The sequence below is a fragment of the Cyanistes caeruleus genome, chromosome Z (genome assembly GCF_971803275.1).
Source record: "Cyanistes caeruleus chromosome Z, bCyaCae1.hap1.1, whole genome shotgun sequence".
Taxonomy (NCBI): Eukaryota; Metazoa; Chordata; class Aves; order Passeriformes; family Paridae; genus Cyanistes; species Cyanistes caeruleus.
The window spans coordinates 31,048,686-31,058,599 of record NC_141732.1 but is presented as its reverse complement, the minus strand read 5'-3'; positions in this window follow the sequence as shown (position 1 = coordinate 31,058,599).

The window sequence follows — 9,914 nt, the reverse complement described above, 5'->3', positions numbered from 1 at the left end:
TGTTTAAACCATATCAATCCACATTCCCTTTCAATCCATCTTTTCCAATTCTCCTCTAAATACCTTCACAGAACTCAACACAAATGAATTTTGCTTTCTAAGGTGGCCATATAAGTCCATTTGGCAACTTATACTCTGGCCAAACATAATAACAATATTTTACCACCATCTCCATAGTTACCTCTGTGAGGATGCATAATCTGTCCCAAGATTTCAGCATTCTCCCCAAGGGACTCTCCGGGGGCATTATGAGATCGTCATTCCTTTTGCCAAGACCCCTTCCTGGCTGTACCCTTGCAAACCTCCATGGGTGCCCTGTTTAGCCTGTGCTACCCTCCATGGGTGCCCACCCAGGCTTCCTCCCCGAAGATCCCATTTTACTCACCGGTGAGATCTCAGTGGTCCTTCCCTGTGGACTCTTCACGGACCCCCCTGGTCCGCCACTCGTCTGTCTCCTGGACAGTCTCGGGAACTCAATCGATCGCCCGGTGCTGGCTGCCACCAAGGGGAGCTGATCACTGAAACTGGGTGAGGCGCGCCTTCAGCTCCGCTCGCTGCCCGCTGCCCCGGACGGTGGAAATAGCCTGGACCGAGCCCCCAAAAATATTGTCAGGAAAATTAATCCACAAACACCAGAGGTTTATGTCCAAAAAGGAGACAGAGGACTCCTTTTTCTTTATTCAAATAAAGGGAGAGGCCACGGGGCATTGCCCTGGGGTCTCTCCAATTATTGGAGGGTGCAGCCTCCTTTTTATCCTAATTCCCAGAACGCTTGTCCCTTCTCTCTTTCCCCATAGGTTGAGGTACTTGAAAGGTAAAGACTTCCAGGAACGCCTGATACCTGCGATACCTTTCCCGCTGCTGATCCACCTCATCCACCAGCCCAGGATCCCAGCTCGTCCCTGCTGTTCCAGCCGACTGTTCCTCGGAGCCCTGCAGGAGCACCAGGACTGACTGCCCGAGGGGTTTGTGAAAACAAAGCCTCTCCTCCATTCTGTCTCAGCCGAAAAAGCTGTCACGGGAGTGCCTGGTTCTGTTTCCTTGTTAATGCTGTAGTTATTGTTGTTTGTTTGCCTGGTTATACTAGTAAAGAACTGTTACTCTTATCCCCAGATCTCTGCCTAAAGGCCCCTTGATTTCAAAATTATAATAATTCGGAAGGAGAGGGTCTACATTCTTTCATCCCAAGGGAAGCTCCTGCTCTCCCTAGCAGACACCTGTCTTCTAGAACAGAAGAGACAGTCCAATCAGCCAGGCTGGACAGCTGCTGTCCAAACTGAAAAAAGACAAAACCCAAACCAGAAGGGAAGTATTGCTGCTTCCCAGGCTGAGCTCCTCACAGGCGGAGGAAGGATTCCTCTGCTTCCCAGAAAGATGCAGAAACGGGACATCAGGCCACTAGGTGCCCCTTACCTTTGTGGCCAGCACCTTGCCATTGCAGGCCAAGGTAGCTCACAAGCATATTTACTTCTTTACATCCACAGTCTTCAGCTTGTTGGGATTTTCCCCCGAGAGCAGCCTGGGAATGCTGCTTGCTGTCACAGGGCTTCTTCCTTGCAGCAAACTCCAAAGACTCACTTGGCTACCTCCTTTCCAAAACATGGCCCGGGTCAATTGTCCAAATGATGAGCAGTGGAAGCTGTTCCTCAGCAAATGCCGGTCCTGCTAAGAAACCCTGATTCCAGTGGGATTTAGGTGGAAGCGGTGCTCTCCAGAGCACTGAAGTTCAGCGTTTCAGCACCAGGACAAGAGCGGGCAGCTTGGCAGGCCTCCAGCATCTCAAGCACTCAGCTGCTTTGCAAATTCCTCTGCTTCCAGAAGCCATGGGCTGAACTCCTGCTCTTGACCTGCAAGCCTTCTCCTGTTACCCGTGGCACTGGCGCCTCTTTGCTCCTTCGTGTGGCACGTTACAAGGAGGTCCAGAATGAAATGGCGGAGAATTCCACAGAACATGCACTTTGTATTGTTTCCCTGCTTGGTGCTTGCAGCTGTCCCCAGCAGACATGGAGTCTGCAGTTCTGTGAGCTATGCGGTCCAGCAAAGAAAAGACCAAGTCAGCTCAGGAAAGCCAGGATCAATCTATGCAGCTTCTGCAGACCAGAAATTGGAGTGAAGCAAATGACCGAAAAATGCAGTATACTATGCAGCACATATCCACCATGGGCAGCGTTGTAAACAAGGTCGATCACTTGTCCTTTCAAAAGTAAACTCGTTTATTTAAAAAACCCCAAGAACGGCTGAAGGCGAGGCCCTGGGATAAGCCCAGCAGCCTGCACCACCAAACTGGCTAACAAGCAACCTGGTGCAGCCTGCATACCACCGCGGCTGTGTGCTCCTCAGGACTCGAGTTCCCTCGGAAGACCCTGGTGCTGGGCACCCCGGGGGTTTGAAAGTCTCTCACAGTGTGGGATTGGTGCGTTTTTCAATCCGCAGTGTGATTGGTCTAAATATGGTCCGTTGATTGGTCGTTAAGATCGTGCAACCTCCACCAATCATTTTTGAAACTCGACACTCCATTGGTCCGTTCCTTCCGCCAATGAGGATCTAGAATGTTCCATTCTGTTCTGCCTTCATTACCCTCATCGCCCACTCCAGCGTTCAAAAGCGGCCAGCACATGTTTCTGTACAGCCGTACAATCACACACAACAAGCAAACATCATTAGAACTTTTACTTTCTTAACCAACCAGAGAATTGCGTGATTTATAACAGGCAGGAGAGAGATTTCCAAGCCACATCCATGGAGGAATCTGACCTCGCAGGTTTCCCCACAAGACAAAGGCAGAGCTTTTTGCAAAGCTCCGTGCTGGACAGAGCTCTTTGTCAAGTGAAGGGCTGACCTGGGAGCCGGTGGGAGTGGAGAGATCGGGCAAATGCGCCCGTGGCTGCACCCACACTGTGAGGGCCGCTCTGTTGCAATTCTTCTCCTCGATGGGACCCCTCTGTCCCACCCCCCGTGGTGAGAGCCCTGCTCTTCTTGGGACACGGGCGGTGGAGGGGGTCCTGGAGTGGATGCAACACGGACTCAAAATATCCAGACACAGGAGGCTCAAACTTGCTGGAATAATCCCAGGTTTATTATCTCTTGTCCATCCGGGGCAAGTGAGAGACCGAATTGCTCTGGGTCTTATCTCTTATACCAGCGGGCAGGGGTGATTAGGGGATGCAGGGAGGTCACAGCCAATGGGAAGGGGGAAGGAAAAGAAGGTTTTCAGGTAGGAACTAACATTACACAAACCAGAGGTGAGTTTTACCCTTGGGAGGAACCAAGATTTGTAGATGCACTACAACACCTCACCCTTTTCTGTTATACAAAAATGAGAAACATGGATTTGAGTTAGAGGTAGGTTATTTCTGAAAAAAGGAAACAGAATTTTTTAAAACATATTCACAGCCAAACATGCAGGTCAGAGGCTAGAAAGGTTTCTTCTTGCTCTCTCTGGCGGCGTCTTCTCTTGGAAGCAACAGCCACTTGCTTCTCTTCTCTTCTTGCTGGTGCTGGATTCTTTGGAACTAAAGGTTTTACCCATTTCTGAGGAATCCATCGGGGGCCTGAAGGGGTGGATACACACGCGTAACCACGCCTCCAGGTGACAAGTTCATAGGGACCCTTGGTTTGCCAAGTTTCAGGGTCCCTGATGAAAACCGGTGGATGCTGTGACAATTTAAACTGATCACCACTGTTAAAATGCCGAGTTACAGGAGGATTCATGTTTTCAAATGAGCAGTTTAGGAAGCTAATGGTAAACAGAGCTTTACAGAGTTTCTGTTGTGGAGACATCCACACTGCCTTGCTACCTTGCCTGGCTAGGACTTGTTTGAGCGTCTGGTGTGCACGCTCGATTACAGCCTGACCTGTGGGAGAGTGGGGGATGCCAGTTTTATGTTCCACTCCCCACTGCTGGACAAATTCCAGGAACTCCTTGGATTTATACGCTGGGCCATTATCTGTTTTACTTTCTTTAGGGATTCCCGATACGGAAAAGGCCTGTACTAAGTGTTGTTTAGCATGTACAGACTTTTCTCCTGCATGAGCAGAGGCATACACCGCTCCTGAGTATGTATCAATACTCACATGTACATACTTAAGGCGACCAAAACTGGGGATGTGATATCTGTTTGCCACACCTCACAGCTCTTAAGGCCTCTGGGATTAACCCTGATGCCTAATGATGGCACTGCCTGGAGCTGACAACTGGGACAGGTAGCCACAATGGCTTTAGCCTGACCCTGTGTCAGCTGGAACTGACGAATCAGTCCTGGCACATTTTGATGGTATTGCTGGTGACTTATCTTTGCCTGTTGAAAAACATCTGGGAGACATACCTTTTCAGCTGAGGCAGCAAGGGAATCCGCCTTCCGGTTCCCCTCAGCGATTTCACCTGGCAATGGGGTGTGCGATCTTATATGCTTCACATAGAAAGGTTGTTCTCGATTTGAAACCAAATAAAACAGTTTTGAAAGCAATCTAAAGAGATGTTTGTTCTCAATGTCCTTGAGAACTGCCTGTTCCACTCTGGACACCACTCCTGCTACATAGGCTGAGTCAGTAACCAAATTAATCGGTTCTGAAAATTTCTCAAAGGCTCTCACGACCGCAGCTAGTTCAGCTATCTGGGGTGACCCCTCTACAAACTCAACAAAGCTGAGTCTGTGGATTTCTCCAAGTCATCATCGACTTGTGGGATGTCCCAGATGCATCAGTGAACACTGTGAGAGCTTTGAGTAGCCTCCGGCTCCTTTTCTCACGAGGAATGAGGTGGAATTCCTCATTAAACAATTTGTGTGACGGTGCATGAACTGAAATTTGCCCACTATAACTGTCCAGAGCTAACTGGAGGTTAGCATTGCTCTGCAGCAGATGCTCAAACTTTTCTTTGGTCAGTCTTTCAGGGGAGTTTTTGCCTTCTCCAGAGAGCCTGACTGGGAGGTGAATACACATAAAGTCACAACCTGCCAGTTCCCGCAGCCTTACCCTGGCCTTTTGAATCAGCTGAGCCATCAGCTCTTGTGGCTTGGTGAGAGTTTTGGGTCCTTGATGGGAGAGGAAAACCCATTCTGTTATTAAGAGTGGGTCCCTCTGCCCCTCGGCCCATTGGAATATTAACCCATGTAGGTGTGGCAATTTCCCCAGGACAATAAATTTGAAAGGCAGCTCAGGTTTGAAGCGGTGTGCCTGTCTTTCTGTCAAGGCCTTTTGTGCCTTTTCAATTACAGTTTTTGCTTCTGGAGTCAGCTCCCTAGGAGACAGTAACTCTCTCTCCCCTTTTAATAAATTGAGTTGGGGACTCAGGTCTTCATTTGTGAGACCTAGCCATGGTCTGACCCAGTTTAGTGACCCACATAGAGAATGAAGATCTGCTAGAGTTTTAGGATTACCAATAATATCCAATTTTTGCGGAACAACAGTCCGTGCAGTAACTTCCAGGCCCAGGTATTTCCAAGGTGGCATCCTTTGAACTTTGTCTTCCTGCAATTGGAATCCAGCAGAGGTTAAAACTTTAACCACTAGGTCAAGGGTATCTTTCAGTATGTTGTTATTGGGACAGCATATTAAAATATCGTCCACATAATGCAAAATGATAGCCTCTCTCTTTTCAGCATGCACTGAGGACAGCAATGACCCCACATACCACTGGCAGATGAAAGGGCTGGCTTTCATCCCCTGAGGTAATACTGTCCAGCGGTACCGTTTCATTGGAGCTTCCCGGTTAATTGTAGGAATGGAAAAGGCAAACCTTGGTGCATCCTCTGGGTGCAGGGGAATTTGAAAAAAGCGATCTTTAATATCCAGTGCTGCTAGTAACCAATCTTGTGGTAACGTAGTGGGAGATGGCATTCCTGGTTGGAGAGATCCCATATCCTGTATTTTTTTGTTTATTTCTCTTAAATCTTGAAGGAGACACCATTTATCTTTCCCTGGCTTTTTTATTACAAACACCGGGGAATTCCAAGGGCTTGTTGTTTCCACTATGTGTCCTTTGGCCAATTCTTCTTCCACCAATTTTTCTAGCACTCCGAGTTTTTGTTTGCTGAGAGCCCACTGGTTCACCCAAATTGGATTATTATCTACCCAAGATAGCTTTTGGACCGGACGCTCTACAGTGGCCTCTATCAAAAAATCTTGAGGTGTCTCAGGAATTGTTAATTTCACCCCCCACTGGGACATGGTGTCTCTCCCCCACAGGGGGCACTTGTAGTCAATAACAAAAGGTCGGACACTAGCTATCCTACCGCGCGGACCTTCGATCTGGATGGTGTCTTTAGCAATTTTAGCCCATCCCTCCAACACCCTGTATTTGTCCTGCTACTGGTTGTAGTTACCAGTGTGAGGGCCACACCTTCTCCGGTATGATGGTCACATCTGCCCCAGTATCAATTAACCCTTCTACATGGAGATGTTCTGATTTATGTGTTAAATTACATCCCATAATGGGCTTGTCTTCACCCACTCCTTCTGCTCAGTAGACTCCTGGTGCTTTGTCATCTACAGGGACTTCTGTTGGAACAGGGATTACCTGGGCTATTACCTGCCCTTTGTCTATGTAGTAAGGTGGTTGGGGGCACCTAGCTAAGAGAATGAGGTGTGTTAGGTCTCCCTTTAATTGCCATGGGAGCCGCCTCAATCTCTATTGGTGTGTGTGCTGTGTCTCCAATAACAAAATACCTACTATCCAGTCCAGCCAGGTCTTGTGAATTATCCTGCAAATCTAATGCAACAACAGTCCATCGATCAGATCTGAAACAAAAAGCTTTAGAAGTTACAAGTCTGAATCGCTTTTGCGGTTGCCAGACCTTATTAGGCAAACGTTCCTCACAATTATATTTCTGCAGTCTCCCACCCCGCTCCCTTTCCTCCCCTTTTCCCATTAAAATAGAGTCTTTTTTCTGCTTCGGGTCTGTCATTTTTATGTCTCTGCGCTTGACAGAAAAGCACTGAAACTTTAGTTTTTTGGTTGCTTTTCTAGAGCTTCTTTCTGCTGTTTCCCTTGTTGCTGGGTTTGAGGACAGTTCCTTGCAAAATGTCCTGGCCTCTTACACTGGAAACAGACGATGTGCTGCAGCTGTTCTGGTGATATCTGTGGCTTGTTCATTCCTGGTGTCACTGCTGCTACTGTCCTTGGGTTGCCTGGTTTCTTGTCATGTACACTGTACAAGTCTGCTTTCTGGGCACACGCTTCAATCTTATCTGCTATGGTGGGTGGAGGATTGATAGGAAGACTCAGAATTACTCTACGACAAGCCTCGTTGGCATTTCTTTGGGCCATTTCTTTAAGCAGTTCCATCTGGGCCGCTGGTTCTTTGACTTGTCTCTGTACCTGTAGTCTCAGACGATCTACAAACTGTAAGAAACTCTCACATGGAAACTGGTTAACATAACTGACTTGAATATCAGCTGTTGGTAATTGGTAAAAAATGTTTTCAGCCACATCACAAACTTTATCAGCAACAAACTTTGTTAATATTTTCACTTGATCAGCAGGATTAATCCAATTTCCCTCCCCACATAAATGTTCTAAAGTGATTTCATTGTTCTCTGTATCATGTGCATTTTGATTACTTTGTTTGAGTTCAGCTAGGAGTTTTGTTAACGATCTTTTCCATAAGCTTTCCCAAAGATCATATTCAGAGGGAGTTAGCAAACACCAAAATAAATCTTTAATATCTGCAGGAATTAAATCCTGTCATTTCAATGTAGTTCTTATTATTCCCCTTAAGACTTCACTATCACAACCAAAATCATTTTTAATTTTACAAATATCTTTGATTACTTGGTAACTGAAAGGCTGATGTTGTAATCGCATTGTTCCTCTGCTGTTACTGTATACTACAGGAGCTGCTGTTAGCATAACTTCATCTTCTCCAGGGCTGGCATTCCCTGGCCTTCTTTGCTCGCCCCCGCCCACGCCGGGTCCAGGGTGCCTGTTCCTTCCCCACACCTGTGGAGAGACCCAGCCCCACCCCTGCAGGAGCAAAGGGTGTAACTCTCTCCCTCCCCGCCCCTCCTCCTCGCGGGACAGGGGGCAGAGGGATAGGGGATAGGGTTACAGCCTCAGGGGACAGGGTCATAGGGTGGGGCCAGGCAGGGCTGGGGGGTGGAGCAGGGTGGAACATCAGGGGGAACAAAGGGGTTGTGATAAGAGTTATGGGTGGAAACCGGTGGGTGGGAGGGATCATGTTTAGGAGAAAGGGGATACACAGCGGGATTCACCATGTGGCCAGGTAACATGTGGCCAGTGCCATTTTGGCTCTCAGCCATGTGGGGATAGGAAGATACATTTTCTGTAACACTGACAGGGTATAGGGAGGGAGCCTTGATGGCTTGTGAGGCAGGACTGGGTGACTGAGAGAGACACACTGGACTAGAACTTGCATTGTTGTCTCGGGTATCTTTTCTAGTGGGGGAACAGAGGTTTTAGGGGAAAAGTTAGGGAAGTTAGATGGATACTGCGGTGTTTGTTTGTCTTCCGTTTTTATTTCTGTTAACTAATTCTTTTTGAATTAAAAGAAAAACCGGGAGGAATTTCAGGGCCGATTTGTCTCCTCCTTCTATTTTTAAGGTTAATAAACTTCCAATTTCATCCCAGGCAGCTACTGAATCTAATTTCAACAATTCGATCTGTTCACTTTGCTGAGTCAAATATGATACAAACTCTTTTATCTTCTGTTTTGAATTTTTTACATTTGTGGTTTTTAAAAAATTCTGTATTTTTTGTGTATGACTCCTTTCTTATGTGCAGAGCCGGGATCCCATTTTGGAGGTCACAGCAGCTGCACACAATCTGTCTATTTTCCCTAGCACAGAAAACGAAATTGCACCAAAAGGATTACAATTAAACTCACACTGTACCGGCAGCAGGGAGAATTCCCTCTCCCCCACACTCTGTCTCTGCCCACGGCTGGGGGAACCCCACACGTTTGGGGCTGCTGCCGCTGGGAAGGAGTTACACGGAACAGTCCCCCGGGGTCTGTTTCACTCTCCACCCCTCCCAGCCCGGTGTCGGAGTTCAACCTTACCTTTTTCTGTTGTTTTCTGGCGATGGAAAGATACCTGTTGCCCTGGAGTTGGTCCCCCGGTGCCGGAGGATTTTCGACTCCTTTTAAAAAAATTTTTCTTTTGTATTTTTAAACAGCATCCAAAGTCTCTAAAGAACGGTTCACCCTGGCTCTGATAAGCCTTGGTGGGCTTGTTCAGCCCCTACGGTCGGGCGCCACTCTTTGCAATCCTTCTCCCCGATAGGACTCCTCTGTCCCACCCCAGTGGTGGGAGCTTGCTCATCTCAGGGCACAGGCAGCGGAGAAAGTCCTGGAGTGGATACAACACGGACTCAAAGTATCCAGACACAGGAGGCTCAAACTTGCTGGAATAATCCCAGGTTTATTGTCTGTTGTCCATCTGGGGCAAGTGAGAGACCAAATTGCTCTGGGTCTTATCTCTTATACCAGGGGGCAGAGGTGATTAGGGGATGCAGGGAGGCCACAGCCAATGGGAAGGGGGAAGGGAAAGAAGGTTTTCACGTAGGAACTAACATTACACAAACCAGAGGTGAGTTTTACCCTTGGGAGGAACCAAGATTTGTAGATGCACTACAACACCGCTCCAAGGGCATCCCCTGCCACGCACAGGACATGGGCACTGCCATACTGTCCCTGCCATACTGACAACACAAATGCTGCTCCAGTGTCATGCAAACACCTCTGGCTAGTTTGTTACTTGGCACTTTTTCCCCACTATGGTATCCTTGTTCCTTCAGCGAGCCTACAGTGTGCTGGTCGATGTTAGCCATGCAGTAAATGGGCAGGCATGACAAGCATTTCAATTAAGGGGACTCTCCGGGATATTACCAAAGCGTGATTGCACCCATAGAAATGAAGCAAGTGTTACTTGTTTTAGTCAGAAGCACTGGTGGCCAG